Genomic DNA, 18771 nt, shown 5'->3' on the forward strand with positions numbered 1-18771 from the left:
GCACAGTCGTGTGAACAATCTCCTACTATATTTTTGGCTATATTTTTATAGAAATTTTTAAAAAACAGCAGTAAGAGAGTTTGCTTAAGTTTGGGGTATACTTTTCATAAGATCCAGTTCAACTAGTAATGCAATCATTTATGTCAAGCTCGAGTGAATACAGGCTCACACAGACTGCCAAGAGGATCAGGTTCTCAGGTTTGGCCCCCAGATTTCCTGTATAATAAATTAGCCATGAATAGATACTAATGGAAATAGTTGAACGTGGTGATGCACAATAAATGGCTACAGATGTAAAACCTATCACAGAGTCTGGGAAATGAATTATTTAAATTGCACATCAGTAACATTTAATGGCACTTGGCACTGGTTAGCGGAATAAATATGATTTCTAGAGTATATATTCCTATGGGTTTTGTATGACCCAGGTCATATATTACCTATTCCATACCTTTTTCTTTATGCCATGAAATAGAGGAATATAATGGCAAAAACATTTGCTACTGTAGAATAAAGTGCTTCAGTAAAAGGAGATCTTCAAATGTATATGGTCGAACATTGTACTGGAATTTGCTCAATAATCCTTCTCTGTGCAAATCCAGATGCAGAGTGTCTTTAGTGTGTCTATACATTGTACTTATTCCTCAGAAAAAAGCCTCTATAGGGCAATTTATCCCACCCTACTGCACGGTTCGATATTACCAGGCAGAAGCAGTGGTTCACATGAATCTTCTGCACTGTGTCAAAACTTTCCACACTGGTGCAGAGGTGTACTTAGGTAATTTTGGAACCTGGATCTAAAGGCCTTTGGAGCCCCCACCCCATCCCACCCGCTGGAGGCCTCCCTCCCCACTGCAAGTTAAAATGTCCCCACCAGGAAAAACTGTCGAACTGTGGTGATGTGGCTGAGAGTTCAAATAGTTTGCTAGAACCAGAGGCACTGGACTTCAGCGCCCCTGGACTTCAGGGCCAAGGTGTAGGGCCTCCACACACACCCTGCCCCCCCCCCAATCCTCCTTAGTCTGTTCTGGGTGGGTGTGGTAGCCCTGCTGCCTTGCTGGCCCACTCCGCACCAGGTGGTCGAGTGGGATTGTGACCTGCACCAGGTGCTTTAGAGGGGAGGGGTGGAGTGGGGGAATCAATATGTGGGATGGGGATATGTTACATTGCATGTTGGAATGTTTCTTCTAATGTATATTTTAAAGCCATCTGTTTGGCCTGGCCTTTCAGGGTTTTTAATTAGTTTTAATTGTTGTAATGCTAACCTGGTTTTCAGGGTTTTAACTGTTCGGATAGTTTAATTGTTTTTTAAGATGTTTTAATTGTTAATTGGGGTTCATATTTATATTTCTGTTTTAATTGTTATTGGTTATAATGGTTTCTGTTTTAATTGTAAACCGCCCTGAGCCTTTTCGGAAGGGCGGTATTAAAATTGAATAAATAAATAAATAAAATAAAATAAAATAAAATAAAATAAAATAAAATAAAATATGTGAATAAATATACTTGTTTTATATTCTTGAAGGTCCCGTTGCTGTTTGTGCCATCAAGAAGCCACATATTAAAAATACTATGTGTGCTATGGTGTGTGTGTGTGTGTGTGCGCGCGCGTGTAGGTCAGGCCTGCTCAACTTTGGCCCTCCTGCAGACGTTGGCCTACAACTCCCATAATCCCTGGCTATTGGCCACTGTGGCTGGGGATTATGGGAGTTGTAGTCCAAAAACAGCGGAGGGGCCTAAGTTGAGCAGGCCTGGTGTAGGGGGATGATGCTTAACTTGCAGGGGGGGGGGGATGGAGGGACTCCAAAGGCCTTTAGTTAGGTCCAGGCTCCAAAATTACCTTAGCGCACCTCTGGCTGGAACTTTCTCAAGATCTCGGAACGAGATCTCATTTCAGGCCAAGCTCTCACGAGATTTGCGAGAATTGTTCTGGGTTATTTAAAGCTGGACTGGCTGATGATTACGGTCCAGTTACTAAGGAGGGCCTATGCTGGTGAGTGCCCTATGACTCAGTGTAAAGACACCCCCAGGAGGGCTGTTTGCAGTAATAATCAGCCGTGCCATTGGTGGTGTTTTAAACCTCTGTTGCTTGTTTTGACAACATTGGGGATTTGTTCCTGGATAGCTTGTTTGGACATAAAGGGCTGTGACAGGAGTATTTTCACATATATTTAATTGACCTTTGCTGTGAGAATTTTATAAACACAAAATGGTGAAGTAGGTGTGACCTAGAAGAAGAAAGGGGGGGGATGTACATTCCCCCCGCCCCAGAGCATGTTTAGCCCCTTGGCCACCACTTATTGACTTGTCATCTTGCCCTGAAGTTTCCAGACTCCGTAATTACAGCCTGATTTAGGCACATGTAAGTCCCACTTACTTCAATGTGATTTGCTCCCCAGCAAGTGTGCGAAGAACAGAAGCATTAAATCTTTCAGACCTGTTATGTAGCTAGTTCTGTGCTGGTTACAAAGTATTATATTCTAATTAGTGCTTGGATTGTGAGCTTTAATTGGTCGACTAATCAACTAACACACTTTAGTAGATTAGCTAGTGGGGGCAATGTTAATGCGGGAGGACAAACTTTAATCTGACAGTGAATCAGATTTTGTGCTGCTATATCATTGTCACTGTGCATTTTCTGAATGCAGTTTTCAAGCCCAAAGGGTTGATTACAAAGATTGGTGATCACACTGACTATCATGACAAATGCTAGAAAGAGTAATTAATAATTAAGGTAAAATGTTAAGATCATTGTTGCAAATGATCTTCCCTTGTCTGCCCCATGAATAAAATGCCAGTGGATCTAGCTGAGATCACTCTTCTTAGAGTGACAGGAAGAACCCAAGGGAGCAGAGACTTGCCTCTGTCAAGTTCCGTTGCAAACAAAGAATTGTGTTTCTTTCCCAGGGAAATGTAGATAGTCAATCTGCTTCTCCACTCTGCTGTTCTGTGTTGCTGCCTGTGCAGCCTCGATAGAACAGTGTCAGGGTAAACCTGCCCTGAGTAATACAGAAGGGGTGTTTTGTGTGTTCACCATCCATTCATGCCTTGCTTCTCTAAATGGAGGATTTCATCTCTCTGTGTGCTTTGTACCCAGTGTGGCTCTCATGTATTTGTCTTCCTTCATCACTGCAGACTCATGCCCTTTTCTAAGCCAATTCATCAATTTAATTAGAAAACCCAGGGATGCCGAGACATCAAAAGTACGATGAAGCTAGGTTGCCTATTATCCATGCACAATATGGGAATGCTCCTCCTGCCCTACCCCTCTAGTTCACACATCCTCAGGGAGTTCTGTTCATTGAAAGAGTTCCACACATCCAGTGGCTTTTGTTGTTGGTAATTATGTCTATTTCCAGATCTTCAAAAATAACCATGGGACATGTCACGGACATTGCCTAGAATGTAGTTATTCTCTGGAGCCTGCTGTCATCTGATGTTCCAAAGCTGTTTACTCCAGAGCTTATGAAAGCTTGATTCCTCAGTCACAAACACAAGCTGCATGGTGAGTCTCTGTTGAGGAGAACTTGTGGTTTTTAAACAACTGCTTCAACCTTTCATGATATCTGCTCCAGACTGACTTAGGGACCAGTTAATTTAAATTACTGACCACACACATTCACATCTTGCTCCAACACCCATAAATGTTTTAAGTTCCTCTCAAAAGGGCCCGGTGTGGCAACCCTATCCTGAATGGCTGCTGTAGTCTGATGTGTGTGTGTGTGTGTGTGTGTGTGTGTGTGTGTGTAGGAAACATTCAAGCTTACAGTCCAAATACTAACTACAACATAATAAAATCTTTATCTTTATCACATTGGCCATAGGCCATAGCAAGTACATATAAAAACGATAACTATAACAGGGTTGTTGGGGTGTTTTTTTTGAGATTATGAACAAGATAAGTTGCCACATTTAAAAAAAACTATTTGTTTCAAAAAGTGTTTTTCTTTTATACCTTTACACTTTTAACATTTCCTCAGAATCTTGAGGTACAGGTGAAACTCGAAAAATTAGAATATTGTGCAAAAGTTCATTAATTTCAGTAATGCAAATTAAAAGGTGAAACTGATATATGAGATAGACGTATTACATGCAAAGCGAGATAAGTCAAGCCTTAATTTGTTATAATTGTGATGATCATGGCGTACAGCTCATGAAAACCCCAAATCCACAATCCCAGAAAATTAGAATATTACATGAAACCAATAAAACAAGGATTGTAAATAGAACAATATCGGACCTCTGAAAAGTATAAGCATGCATATGTATTCAGTACTTGGTTTGGGCCCCTTTTGCAGCAATTACTGCCTCAATGCGGCGTGGCATGGATGCTATCAGCCTGTGGCACTGCTGAGGTGTTATGGAAGACCAGGATGCTTCAATAGCGGCCTTCAGCTCTTCTGCATTGTTTGGTCTCATGTCTCTCATCCTTCTCTTGGCAATGCCCCATAGATTCTCTATGGGGTTCAGGTCAGGCGAGTTTGCTGGCCAATCAAGCACAGTAATCCCATGGTCATTGAACCAGGTTTTGGTACTTTTGGCAGTGTGGGCAGGTGCCAAGTCCTGCTGGAAAATGAAGTCAGCATCCCCATACAGCTATTGAAGCATCCTGGTCTTCCATAATACCTCAGCAGTGCCACAGGCTGATAGCATCCATGCCACGCCGCATTGAGGCAGTAATTGCTGCAAAAGGGGCCCAAACCAAGTACTGAATACATATGCATGCTTATACTTTTCAGAGGTCCGATATTGTTCTATTTACAATCCTTGTTTTATTGGTTTCATGTAATATTCTAATTTTCTGGGATTGTGGATTTGGGGTTCTCATGAGCTGTACGCCATGATCATCACAATTATAACAAATTAAGGCTTGACTTATCTCGCTTTGCATGTAATGCGTCTGTCTCATATATCAGTTTCACCTTTTAATTTGCATTACTGAAATTAATGAACTTTTGCACAATATTCTAATTTTTCGAGTTTCACCTGTATGTCAATCTGTTTTGTTTTTTCTGTCCTCTGTACAGGTCCTTATCCCACACCAAACATAGCTAGCAGTCTGTGATATCTTCAAGTTACTATCCAATGCAATTAAAAATGCAGTATGTACAAAACATCTCTTAGAGCTCACTGGTGCCCTATGGCATGTTCACCTCACTCCACTGGAGTTCTTTCCTGCCTAATATCCCTGCCTTTCTATCAGACCCTCAAAACCAGCAACATACTGGTATATTCACAACTTCCAGTTATGGAATGTACTGTCATTTGATTTTACCAGTCCATAATTCACTAGATTTCATTGAGATAATTCTCCTGAAACCCAAACTCACCAATAAATTTAATCACTGAAGTAAGGAAGTGTCATAACTAATCATTTCTGCACCTGGCTCAGTGGTTGAATACCAGAAGATCAGAGGGAGACCAGCATCCTTACCTTTTGTGCTAGACCCTAACTGCTATTCTTAGAAGCCTACAGGGGGTGTCATTGGCTAAAATTGTGGGGAACAAGAAGATGGGGCCTGTGAATTCAATTAAGAACTTTCCCCCATAATTCAGAGGAGTTCCCCCCTACTCTAGGAATTGTTGCTAGACCAACCTAAGAATGGCAGTAAAGGTAAAGTGTGCTGTCAAATCAGTGTTGACTCCTGGCGACCACAGAGCCATGTGGTTTTCTTTAGTAGAATACAGGAGGGGTTTACCATTGCTATCTCCCACGCAGTATGAGATGATGCCTTTCAGCATCTTCCTATATCCCTGCTGCCCAATATAGGTGTTTCCCATAATCTGGGAAATATACCAGTAGTGATTCGAACCGGCAACCTCTGACTTGTTAGTCAAGCATTTCTGCGCTGCGCCATTATGACAGTAGCAATAGCACTTACATTTATATACCACTCTATAGCCGGAGCTCTCTAAGCAGTTTACAATGATTTAGCATATTGCCCCCAACATTCTGGGTACTCATTTTACTGACCTCGGAAGGATGGAAGGCTGAGTCAACCTTGAGCCCCTGGTCAGGATCAAACTTGTAACCTTCTGGTTACAGGGCGGCAGTTTTACCACTGCGCCACCAGGGGCTCAAGGATGAGTCTTAAACGATATGCTGAAATTCAAAGTCCTTACTGTACAGGTCAATTATTCCTGTTCCAAAGCTCTTGTGAAAAACCAAAGCAAAACTGCTGGCTGATGATGTCCAGTATCACATGTCTCCTCCCATAGTGCCAGTAATCAGTGAAAGTGTGCCGTCAAGTCGATTTCGACTCCTGGCGCCCACAGAGCCCTGTGGTTTTCGTTTGCTAGAATGAAAACCACATATAGGAGGGGTTTACCATTGCCTCCTTCTGTGCAGTATGAGATGATGCCTTTCAGCATCTTCCTATATCACTTCTGCCCAATATAGTACCATGGGGATTCGAACCGACAAACTTCTGCTTGTTAGTCAAGCATTTCCCTGCTGCGCCATTAGGTGGCACATGTCAGTATTGAGTGGTTGGGTGCAATTTACTATGGTAGGCTGCAAGGACAGGGCCAATCAGAATGAGATGGTAACCACTGGGATAGTAACCACTGTGCATGACTACTGCCCTCACTAATCTTCTAAATAAGCCGATGACTGGCTTTTTAAATCTCCCATCTTAAACATATGCTTAAATTATTCCAGATTGATTTTTTAAAAAACTGTATTACATAATTTAACAGTTCTTTTAATAAGTATCCATTTATTGCATTATGCTCTACTATCCAAATTGCACCTCTAGACCAGGGGGTCTTATTGCTCCAACCTAGGTATACTGCTGGCTGATTCCAATCCAGATATACACAGCAATACACAGCTAATGCAGAAAAGGACCAACTGACTCTGTTTTGGTCTAAGACCATAAATAAAATTTGAATTCAATTGAAAAGGACCAACTGAATACTCTGGCCCCTTACAACTAAAGAACGAATAAACACATCATGCAGTTCTTTCTGTGATGCTGAATTAATGTTAGCAAGACAAATAATAACTTCAAGGAAACCATGCATCAATTGATTATTTTTGTCAGTCTACTGCTTCATTCCTATTGTACTGCTTATTATTTTATATAAAGATAAATGTTTCTTTACTCTTTCACAAAAAATGTAACACATTTGTCTTGTTGAAGTCAGCGCAGCCTAACAGCCAAATTTGTTTTCCAATTAAAACTACTAGAGCAAAAGCAAGCCAATAATACATTGTGCTTCTCGTGCATTGTCTTACAGGTATGAATATGTGATATGAAGCTCCTTTGGGAAATATATATATAAATACACACATACAGACAAACACACACTCACACACGGAAAATTGAAAGGCCTTGAAGAACTCCCCAAACATACATGATATTCCATACAATTTATTCTCTGGTATTTAGAACTCTGACTGCTCTATCAGACTTTATCGAAGTAAAAGCCAAGACACCTGGAGGATCCAAGGGACCCCGTGCAAAGCCTACCCCGAAGGTGCCCAACCACCAGGGAAGGGTTAAAATAAAGCAGAAAGGCATTCTCTGAGGTCATTCATGCAATCAAAATATGTGTCCTACTTGGGTTTGGGAGCTGTGTGTTCCCAATTTTCTGAACACAAGGTGTGGAAGCAAGGTAGGAGGAATACCAGGGCAGAAGTGATTGTGTGGAAGTAAGGTAGGAGGAAAAGCTACCCAAGTTTTCCTCCTACCTTGTTTCCACATAGTTGTTTCTACCCAGCTTTCCCTCTTACCTTTCTTCCACACAACCAAAACTCTGGAATTTCGCCCACACAAGGGAGGGATTCAACTCTGTTAAAAAGTAGGTGTGGTGGCAGCGATTACCAGAGGGGCAGCCTTTGTTGAGCAAACATGGACGGAATGAATCAGCATTTTTCTTTCCCCCACGTGGACTTGCTCTGAGACAAAGGCTGGGCTTTAATCTGCCATTCGCTACAGTGATATTAAACGTTCTGTGGACCTTATGCTACTTATCATAAAACACTGCAATAAAGAGGTTTTAGCCACTGATAATAAGATTGAAGAATTGGGAAAACTTCTGGCCTTTGAGCAGTTGTCCCCATAAACTGATACTATGCAGAGAAAATTAGGCATTTATTATAAAGATCTGAAATCAATCAAAATTAAGAAATTCAATTGAGATGAACTAGATTATAAACATGAGAGAGTCTATTCCTGGTTACACTAGAAATGAGGCTCCCAAAAAAAATGTTGCTTTTCAGACCTTTTCCAGAATTTCTTCAGACAATGATAGTATGGAGAATCAGACAGAATCTATAGGTGTATATGATGGAGAAGATACATCTCAAGATCATTTGTTAACATGATGTCCCATTTTAAGACAATCAGAACATCAGAGAGATCAAGGAAAAACTTACATAGCCAAAAAGAAATGCAATTAATAGTTAGGGGTGTGCACGGAACTGCAGAGCTGCGGTCCGGCACTGTGGGGGGGGGGGTTCCTTTAAGGGCAGGGGAGGGTTTACTTACCCCTCCCGCAGCTTTCCCCCCTCCAGCGCACGTATTCTATGTAGTAATTGGGGCGGCAGGATACCTCCCTGCCGCCCCTTCTCCCACTTGAGTGCAAAAGGCTGCACGGAGCCTTTTGCGCACGCGCACATCGCGCACACGCTTCACGTCTCCACAACATGCGTGCGTGCGCGTGCGTGCCCCGCCCTTAAAGGAACACCCCCACCCGAACCGAACCGGCCAGGTTCAGACCGGTCCAGACGAGTCCGGAGGCCTTTAGAATGGCCTCCAGACCGGTCCAGGCCCATCCCTATTAATAGTTAATCTCTCATCTTAAATTCGTATTAATTAGTTTTGAATAATGGATTCTCTTTTGTACCAACTCCTTACTATAACATGTTTCAAACCAGAGTTGATTTTTTAAAAATTTATCAGATTAATTAAATATTATTTTGGGAATTCCATGATTTTATCATGTGATAAATTCAGAGTAAGATCCACTTTTATGCCTCCTTTACAAAATCCACACATAAGCACAGGTGAGAAAGCTGTGCTCCGGGATCTAGAAAAAATTGGAGATGAGGGAATATAGAAGTTATAATCTTACATCTGAAGAAAAATTGGCAATACATTCTTTAAAGAACAATTCCAATATGATTAAATCAGCTGATAAAAGTGGCTCTATTGTATTATTAAATAAGAAAGATTATATTTCTGAGGTTTATCAACAACTTGATGGTTCCACGTGTACATTTCTATAAAGTCAGATCCTAAGAAGGATATACAATTTGTCATTAAAAAAAATTGAACCAAGAAGCAGATGCTTTAGGTTATATTGTGGACTTATCATTAGGGATGTGCGGACTGGTTCGGAGGTTCGGGATCAAACCAAGCCACCCACCCACCCCGGTTCCATTGGACTGGAACCAAACCGCTGGGTCCAGTCTGGCCAATCCATGAATTTTCTTTATTTTTTAAAAAAATAAAGTATATTTAAAATACCTTTAGACCCTTCGGGGGGCTTGCTGAGGCCGCGGGGAGGGGGGAATCCATGTGGGTTCCCTCTCCCGCCACCGGGCATCCTTATCACCACCACGGCCGGGTAATTGACCATTTTCAGCCCTTTTGGGCCTCTGTATGAGCGCGCAGCCGCCATTTTGGCAGCCGCCACGCATGCGCCAATGCCTTCAGACAATATAGTAAATAAACATGTGGAAGTCACGCTACCTGATCGCAACTCCCCCCACCAACTCATCCATATAATATCTGAAAGGGGGTTGAGAAACAAGAGAAAGAGAGAAATTATACCCCACCTTGGTCCAGATTAAGAACCCATGATGGATTACAAAACACAGTTAAACATTCCAAAGAAGAAAGTAAAAACAATACAGTAAAGATTAAATATACTAAAAGAATATAGGTTGACATACTGTGCAACAGTATGTCAGCCTAGTAATGTTGTAACACTGAAGTTATGCAGATGATGTTTCATGACAGTAAGCCCATTATTGCCAGTGGGCTTACTCTCATGCAACATTTGCACAACTTGCGTGCATGCAATGAACAAAATTGTGCTTGCTCAAAAATTTTCAACCTTTCCCCCAAACCCCTATAAGATCCAAAGGGGATTGGGGAAAGGTTAAACATTTGTTTAAAATCACCTGCTTGCCCATTGCTTTTGCAGGTTGGGTGGTAGGTAGCACCCATCATGCCCTACCACACAACCCACTTTGGTGTCCCTAGGAGCTACCCATGGGCAACAATGGGATGCTTTGAGTTCCCCATTGTTCCCTATGGCTAACCCAGCCTTGCAAAATGCTGCAGATTAGAAGCACGCAGCAAAAGGGAATCTGCCCCTCCTAACACAGAACACACATTTCCCCCCAAAAATGGCCAAAAAAGAATCACTGGCTCAGAATCAAGTCCACTGCCAGCCATAGTACCTGTGCTGCAGTAACATCATTCACACAACTTGCTCTCTCACACATAATCATGACTCCTTACTTCAGCATTGCAATAGCTGCCAAAGCAGCACACTTAGCAGCAAACATAGTCATAAGCTCAACTATAGCAATGTCTCCAGCCACATTTTGACTGAGTATACCCTGCAATGCAGATTGCAGAGCAGAACAGAGCAGTGAGCGAAGCACAAGTTAGTCTCAAGGCCAGGCATGGAGCTCATCTCATAGCAATCACCAAGAAAATTTTACAAGTGGGGAAGGGAGATTGTCCATTTCTCACCACAACGCTATCTCACAAACAAAACAAACCACAACTCAAGGAAGGAAGGCGGGCACCCAAGTTCTGCCTTTGTCAATCTGAGATCCAGCGTAACCAGATAGTTAACATAGCAGCAATAGCACAGCATATTACATATACTCAGTGCTGAGGAAAAGAACAAAATCAAACCTTCCTTGATTCCTTCCTTCCTCCTCTCCAGATGAATTATCTTTAAGGGCACATTAAGGGCTCTTTCTGCCTCCCAGGCCCTTTGAATATATTTTGAAACCCTCCTTTTTTTGTTCTCCCTCCTCCCTCCCTCACCCCAGCCAATGAAGACACAGTTGCCTATGACAACACTTGATCTGTATGATAACAAGCCAACCAAGAAAGAAAGCAATCTCAAGCCAATCAGAAGTTAGTGCCAGAAAACCAATCAGCAAGGGGAAAACAGTCTGCAAAAATGATGTTTGAAACTGGAAATGTTTCAGACTCAAAATGGGGTTGTTATGTTTTGAACTTTAAACAGTTCCTTTATTTTAAGGGCATTTTGTTAAGGGCACTCAAAACTTCCCAAGCTCGAAAAATTTCATGCTTGACACGTTTTGAACATCCCTTATCAAGAATATTTCTTTTCCTTAAAAGTATGTCAAATATCTTGCCTGCAGGTAATATATTTTATTTCATTTTCTCTATAGTTCTTTTCTCTAGTTAATTCAAAAGTTAGTAGTCATGTGAAGGAATGAGAGTGTCTGTGCCATAATATCATAATGGGTCTGAATGTAGAAACTAAGTAATCACACCTTCTAATTATTAATCTGTCACCCCATTCCCCCTCCAATATAAATGTTTTACAGCATAAAACATTGCTATATTTCTTGGATGGGTAGAAATCTGAAAAATCCATGCCAACTGGATGAAAAATACAGAAGAGGCAACAGAAGGGCAACCCTATCTCCCACTAAAACAATGGCCCAGTTTGCAAGAGCACTGGTTTCAACACGTGATAAAGATGGGGTCACACCAAGAGCATACCCACCTTGTCATCACTGGTAGACCTCCGGATGTACCTCCTGATCCTTTAATTATGTGAAGAGGACATTCATCTGAATCACCACTTTACAGGTGAAACTCGGAAAATTAGAATATCATGCAAAAGTCCATTAATTTCAGTAATGCAAATTAAAAGGTGAAACTGATATATGAGACAGACACATTACATGCAAAGCGAGATAAGTCAAGCCTTAATTTATTATAATTGTGATGATCATGGCGTACAGCTCATGAAAACCCCAAATCCACAATCTCAGAAAATTAGAATATTACATGGAACCAAGAAGACAAGGATTGTAGAATAGAACAATATTGGACCTCTGAAAAGTATAAGCATGCATATGTATTCAGTACTTGGTTTGGGCCCCTTTTGCAGCAATTACTGCCTCAATGCGGCGTGGCATGGATGCTATCAGCCTGTGGCACTGCTGAGGTGTTATGGAAGACCAGGATGCTTCATTAGCGGCCTTCAGCTCTTCTGCATTGTTTAGTCTCATGTCTCTCATCCTTCTCTTGGCAATGCCCCATAGATTCTCTATGGGTTCAGGTCAGGCGAGTTTGCTGGCCAGTCAAGCACAGTACACTGTATACTTTTTGGAGGTCCGATATTGTTCTATTCTACAATCCTTGTCTTCTTGGTTCCATGTAATATTCTAATTTTCTGGGATTGTGGATTTGGGGTTTTCATGAGCTGTACGCCATGATCATCACAATTATAACAAATTAAGGCTTGACTTATCTCGCTTTGCATGTAATGCGTCTGTCTCATATATCAGTTTCACCTTTTAATTTGCATTACTAAAATTAATGGACTTTTGCATGATATTCTAATTTTCCGAGTTTCACCTGTATATGTGTTCCTGCTTAAGCAAGGTTTTGGAGCTTGTATAGAGGAGCAATTCAGATTAATGCCCCTACAGTGCATTGGGATATCTTCCAGTGACATCAGAGCAAGCATACTCTTGGCACGACCCCATCTTGATCACGTGTTGTGGCTGGCATTAATCAAAACCAGCCCAATGAGAAATGAAAATGAATAAGAGTAACAAAAAGGAATGAGATAATAGCAAAAACAAATAATTTTTAATGAATCAATAACTAAACAGTTTTCAGTGGGAACAAGGCTGATGTACTGTGCCAGAGTGTCAGCCTAGTAACATTATGTTTGCACAATTTACATAAGTTGTTCAAGTTGCACAAATGCAAAATGTACACAAATTGTTGCAAAAAGTAAGCCTATTTCTTCCACTGGGTTTACTCTTATGAGATGCAAATTACACAAACACTGTGTTACTAGGCTGGCATACAATGTATAAATCTGTGTCTTCAAATAATTAGGCATGAAGAATAATGCCCAAATGGATAACATTATCAATTTATGGTGTTCTAAACCTTGTGACACAGAGAAGTTTTCAGGTTCTGTTTATGTGTTTATGGTTCATTGTGTATCAGCAACATTATTCATGGTGACCATGATCTTAGCAAGTGTTCTTGAAAGCTAATATTAAAAATATGAACCCCCCCCGAAAGTTTGTTCATCATTAATTACTCTTTGAAATAAATCTTAGGCATAAAAATGAGTTTATGCCATAGGAAACAAGAACCATTTACCCTTCCACAGTAATTAAAAATTCTGTTCAGTTGGCTTTACATATTCAATTATTCAATTATTCTTCTCATATAAATAACAATTTTGTAACACTGCTGTGCTAGAGCGTCACTGTTAATAAATTGTCACCTTGTACTCTGAAGCTGGAAGGAGAGGCCTGTAGGTTTGCCCACCCTCTCAAGTTGGCCTGGAGGCGCCAGGAGACTATTGAAAGCAATTCTGAAGATTTAATAGCTTAATATTGTGAAAATATTGGGGGGGGGTTGGTGGGGGGGGGAGAATCTCCTGGAATAGTTTCAGTCAGAGTTGGCGACCCTACTGGTGGCAGGTGTGTTGCTTCTGGATGTGATTAGGCTGAACATCCAGGAGAGTAGCTAGGGGAGAGGGGGCCTGTATTTGCCCCTCTCCCCAGCGGCCCCTCAGAGTCGGGAGTTAATGAAGAAAATAAGGAGGAGTGGAGCTGGGGAGCCCTCAGAAGTAGGGGTGTGCACAGAACCACGGAGCTGCGGTCCGGCACTGGGGTGGAGGGCTCCTTTAAGGGTGGGGGAGGGTTTGCTTACCCCTCCCGCCGCTTTCCCAACTCCAGTGCACATATTTCCTCTAGTAATCGGGGCGGCAGGATACCTCCCTACCGCCCCTTCCCCCCGCTTGGCTGCAAAAGGCTTTAAGAAGCCTTTTGCACGCGCACGTCTTAAAGCCTTAAAGCTTTTTGCAGCCAAGCAGGGGAAGGGGTGGCAGGGGGGTATCCTGCCGCCCCGATTACTAGAGGAAATACATGCGCCGGAGTTGGGAAAGCAGCGGGAGGGGTAAGTAAACCTTCCCCCACCCTTAAAGGAACCCCCCCACCCCAATCCACCCGAACCCGAACCACCCATGTCCAGACCGGTCTGTAGAACGGCCTCCGGACCGGTCCGAGCACATCACTACTCAGAAGCTCGGGGGGCTTGGGGTTCTTTGAACCCATCTGCTCAGTTTTAGCTACACCCTTGCCAACATCCTTGGACACTGTTGTAAAATTCATATCACAACAAGGAGCAAAAAGCTTAAACACCTACATAATCCTGAAAGGTCATTCACAGTCTTGGAATGGATATACACTTTCCAGGACTAATTACTATGTCTTCCCACTAAGATGGCATGCTGGGAAAGCAAGACTTAAAGGGTATCACGTACTTTCAGTATATCTACAAGCTTATATTTCACTTGTTGCAGCAGCCTGCATGAAACCCACGTATGAACACATCAGAATATGCATCTATAAGTCATTTAAGCTAATTTACAATGGACTTAAACGAGATTTAGAGGCCAACCCTAACCACATTTATTTCCAGTTAAGCAACAATGTTTTACATGGGGAAGCTCAGCGGCAGATCACATGCCTTGCATGCAGAAGGTATGGATGCTAAAACATATGGGGCTTTTTAGAATAGAAGAAAGGTGACCAAAGGAAGACATGATAGAGGTTTCTAAAATTCCTAGTAAAAGGGCTTGAAGTTTTCAACCATTCCTCTTATACCACAAAATGACTATGCACTCTCCCTTCACTCCTTGCTAGCTGATGACCAGAAGAGCTGCTTTGTTTTAAGGATGTAATCATGTTCCTGCCAAGAACCCTGAAAAATACAAATTCTAGGAGACTGAATTAGACAAACAAAGATACTGAGTGCGAAATTGTTTATGGTTTTTGATTTCTGGAACTAGTTTAATGGAAATCCGACATGGATTGAAATTCAGTGAACTGAAATGATATATCTTGTTTGTTTCTTCATCAATCTGGGAAAGTCTGGGCTTTCTGTTTCTAAAAGTACCCATGAAAACTGCCAATGTTTGTCAGAAAGTTTGTCATACTTCCCATGCTTTTCTAATGGAAGAGGTTTATACATTTTCTGAAAAATTAATGAAGGGGGGATGGAGTTCCGTTTTTCTGGTAGTCTGGGCGAGGTCTGAAGCCTACCTGTGAGAACAGCAAGTTTCTCTCTTTCATGGTTTGGTCTGGGAGTTTCATTTCAGTCAATCAGTGAGGCTATGGGGCATAGCCACCGTTGGGCAACCGGGTTCAAAGAATTCAGGCCTCCGCCCCTCAGGGGCCACACCTCGCGGCCCCGACACACACACACACCCGCGTCTGACGTCAGACGCGGGGTGGCTGGTTTCGCTCCCAAGCAGGGCTGTGCGGCCCCGTTCGGGAGTTAAATGGCCAGTGCTGCATTTGCAGTGCGGCCAGGAGTGGCTCTCCCTCCAGTAGAGCCTTTCCTGGCCATGCTGTGAATGCAGCGTTGGCCCCAATCTAGCTCCTGCACGAGGCTGCACAGCCCCGTTCGGGAGTTAGATGGCCAGCGCTGCATTCACAGTATGGCCAGGAGAGGCTCTCCCTGCCTTTAAGGCAGGGGAGAGCTGCTCCTGGCCGTGGTGTAAATGCCTCACTGGCCTGGATCTCATTCCCGAATGGGGCTGCGCGGCCACATTCAGGAGTCAGGACCCCCCCCCCCCCCGCGCGTCTGATGTCAGATGCGGGGGCATGGCTAACCCCCGTGTCTGACATCAGATGTAGGGGGTGGGACAAGCGGAACCACAGCGCTGGCCTTGCTCCGCTACTGGTGAGGCTCCAGCAGCTTGGGAGAGGGAGAGGGAGGGGGAGAGATGTATTGTTTGGAGAGAGTGGAGAGAGAGAGATTTTTCTCCCTCTCTCACAACACTAGAACCTGGGGTCATGCCATGAGACTGATTGCCAGGAAATTTAGGGCCAAGAAAAGGAAATACTTTCCCACACAGCACAGGAATTCTCTACCGTGGAATGTGGTGGTTGCCACCAGTTTGTGTGACTTTAAACAGCACTTAGATGAATTCATGGAAGACAGTTCAATCAATGGCTGCTAGTCTTGATGGATATAGGCTCCCTCCATGTTCAGAAGCAGAATGCCCCTGAATATCAGTTGCAGGGGAGGAACAGGAGGAGAGGTGACACACCTTCATCCCCTGGGTTGTGTGTTTTCACAGGGCATCTGGTAGGCCACTATGGGAAACAGTGTGCTGGACTAGATAGACCTTGGGCAGAGGCGTAATGATAGGGGGGCAGGGGGGGCACGTGCCCTGGGCGCCATCGCTGCGGGTCACATGGGGGGGCACCGCCATGACCCCGCCGATTCCCCCCCCAAAATTTCTAATTTAAAAACAAAAAACAAAACAAAAAACAAATTTCTGCGGCTCAGCCGCAGCAGCAGTCAAGGGAGCACATTCCCGCCACGAGCGCCGCGGTCCGGTCCCTTCCGCGCCCGCATCCCCCCCCCCCATGATTGCTTTGCAAATTGCTGGCCTGCCTGCTGGCTTCGCAGCGGGCGCCTTTCTCACTGCTATGCCACCCTTGGCCGAGGGCAGGCTTGAAGAAGTTACTTCAGGCCAGAGGCCCTCTAGTGGCTTGCATGCAGGGCACACGCACGCGCAACTCGGCCGGCGTGCCAAGTCGCACTGCGCATGCGTATGAGTGCGTCTCCCTCCTGACTCCTCCCAGCTTGTTCACCTGTGCACCGTGCACGTGGCGCCGTCGCGTACGGAGGACGGAGACAGAGAGGAGAGAGCCGAGCGTTGTTGCTGGGGGCCTGGGGCTGCAAGCAGGGCAGGTGCACTCGCAGGCAGGAGCAGGACATGGACACCCAGCAGGGTGGGTGGTCAGTCACAACAAGGTGTGAAGCGTGGTGGTCACAAACAACAAGGTGTGTGTGTTTTTTCTCTTCGAATCGTCAATCCCCGATTCCTGTTCTGTGCAGTGCCACAGGGCCAGTTCCTTCCTGCCCGGGGGCCGTGTGTGGCTTTGTTTGGTGCGGTGTGGGAGAGAAATTTCTCTCAAGGGCTCCAGCCCCAGCTCTGTTTTGAAATCGGCAAATTTTGGGTGCCCGAATGCTCGCGCACGCGCTTCCGCCCTGCTTTTTTGTTGCCGCCCTCATGTAAGTTTTGATTTCCGAGGAGAGTCTGATCTGAACGCCCTCCTTCCTCCCCGCTCCGTCGGGGGTTGCTGTGTGGCGGCAGGGAGAGGGCGGGGCGAGAGGCAGCGCCACTGCCAGCACCAGCCTTGGGAGCGACACAGGACGCTCTGGCCGACGCCGTCGAGCAAAGGCTGCCGGCCAGAGGAGCCGGGCAAAGGCCGCTTGCTCTGCTGCTCCAAACCGACCCTGCCTGCAAGGAGGCGGCCAAGGCGGGCGCCACTCGGGGTCTCCGGTTCTGGCTGCCCCGCTCCCTCCTGGCCGCCAAGCGCCGCCGTGCCCGTGCCCCTCCCCGGCCAAGGGTCCCGCCCCCTCCTCTTTGTGTGGATCCCATCTTCCTGGGGAGACATTTCTCTGAGGTCACCCCAGCCGGGGCTGCAACCGGCCCCACCTGCCTCGCAGAAGGGACAGCAAGCCCTGCTGGGCTCCCAGCTCAACCTCCACCCCAAAATGAGAAGTTCAGAATCTGGTCCACTGGGCCTCAGAAGTACACCAGCCAACAGCAACTTTTTCCCTTTGAGAGTTAATACAAAGTTTTCAGCAGGTAAATAATCACTCTTGGACCGCCAAGAAGAATATTATAGAGGTTCAGTGAGAAGATGGAATGTCATGTACAGAGAAAATTAAAATGGAATTGTTGGGTTAGCAGTGTTCCTTGAGGGAAACCAAGGATGTCAAAATTTTGCCAGTTTCAATAAAGAAGTTGGAAGTAATTGTTTCATGGTATGTTCTTACACTGCCTGCCCACGTGCTTTTTGAGAATAATGCATTGCCCCATGGTTGTAAGTCTCCCAAAAGTGTGCAGTCTCTGTTGGGAACCCTTGTCTTTGGGCAAACTGTACATCAGGCAGAAGATCTGTGATTGATCTCTTTTGTTTGGGTTTTACTGAAATGCAGCTGCACAGAACTGCAAATTAGTATGGAGCACTGGCAGGAGAAGGTGGGAATTAAACACTCTTCATCCCCATAGCCATATCCAAATCTAGAAAGTTCCTGGACTACCCTTGTTTCAGTAGAACCATCAGACATGCTTCAGAAATTAGTCCATAGTGCAGGCTCACAGCATATGCTAGGCCAATGGGCCTTTGTGTGCTTGCTGTAATAATAATAATAATTATTATTATTATTATTATTGATGATGATGATGATGGTGATGATGATGATGATGATGAATATTATTCGATTTTATACCGCCCTTCCGAGCTAGCTAAGGGCAGTTTATAATTAAAAAACAGAAATCATTAAAAACAATTAAAACAGAAATACAAATATATTGTGTTTGGTTTGCCTTTTATGATACAAGCCAACTTCACAGGGTTGTTGTGAGGAAAAACCCAAGTATAATGTAGTATGTATCATCATTGCATCATAATTCTGATGTTTGAGATACAGGCCAACTTCACAGGGTTGTTGCTTGTGAGGAAAAAGTATGTAGTGC

General features: G+C 44.0%; 1 long non-coding RNA gene across 2 annotated transcripts in view; it reads left to right on the plus strand.

The window, feature by feature from the left end:
• The first annotated feature begins 1817 nt into the window (after positions 1-1817).
• Positions 1818-18771, plus strand: part of LOC128340945 (uncharacterized) — an 80517-nt gene continuing 63563 nt past the window's right edge. For both annotated transcript variants that reach the window (XR_008314101.1, XR_008314102.1), the window contains exons 1-2: positions 1818-1993; positions 3360-3505. This is a non-coding gene — a long non-coding RNA (uncharacterized LOC128340945). The remainder of the gene's footprint in view (positions 1994-3359; positions 3506-18771) is intronic.

The sequence above is a fragment of the Hemicordylus capensis genome, chromosome 1, assembly GCF_027244095.1.
Source record: "Hemicordylus capensis ecotype Gifberg chromosome 1, rHemCap1.1.pri, whole genome shotgun sequence".
Lineage (NCBI taxonomy): Eukaryota > Metazoa > Chordata > Lepidosauria > Squamata > Cordylidae > Hemicordylus > Hemicordylus capensis.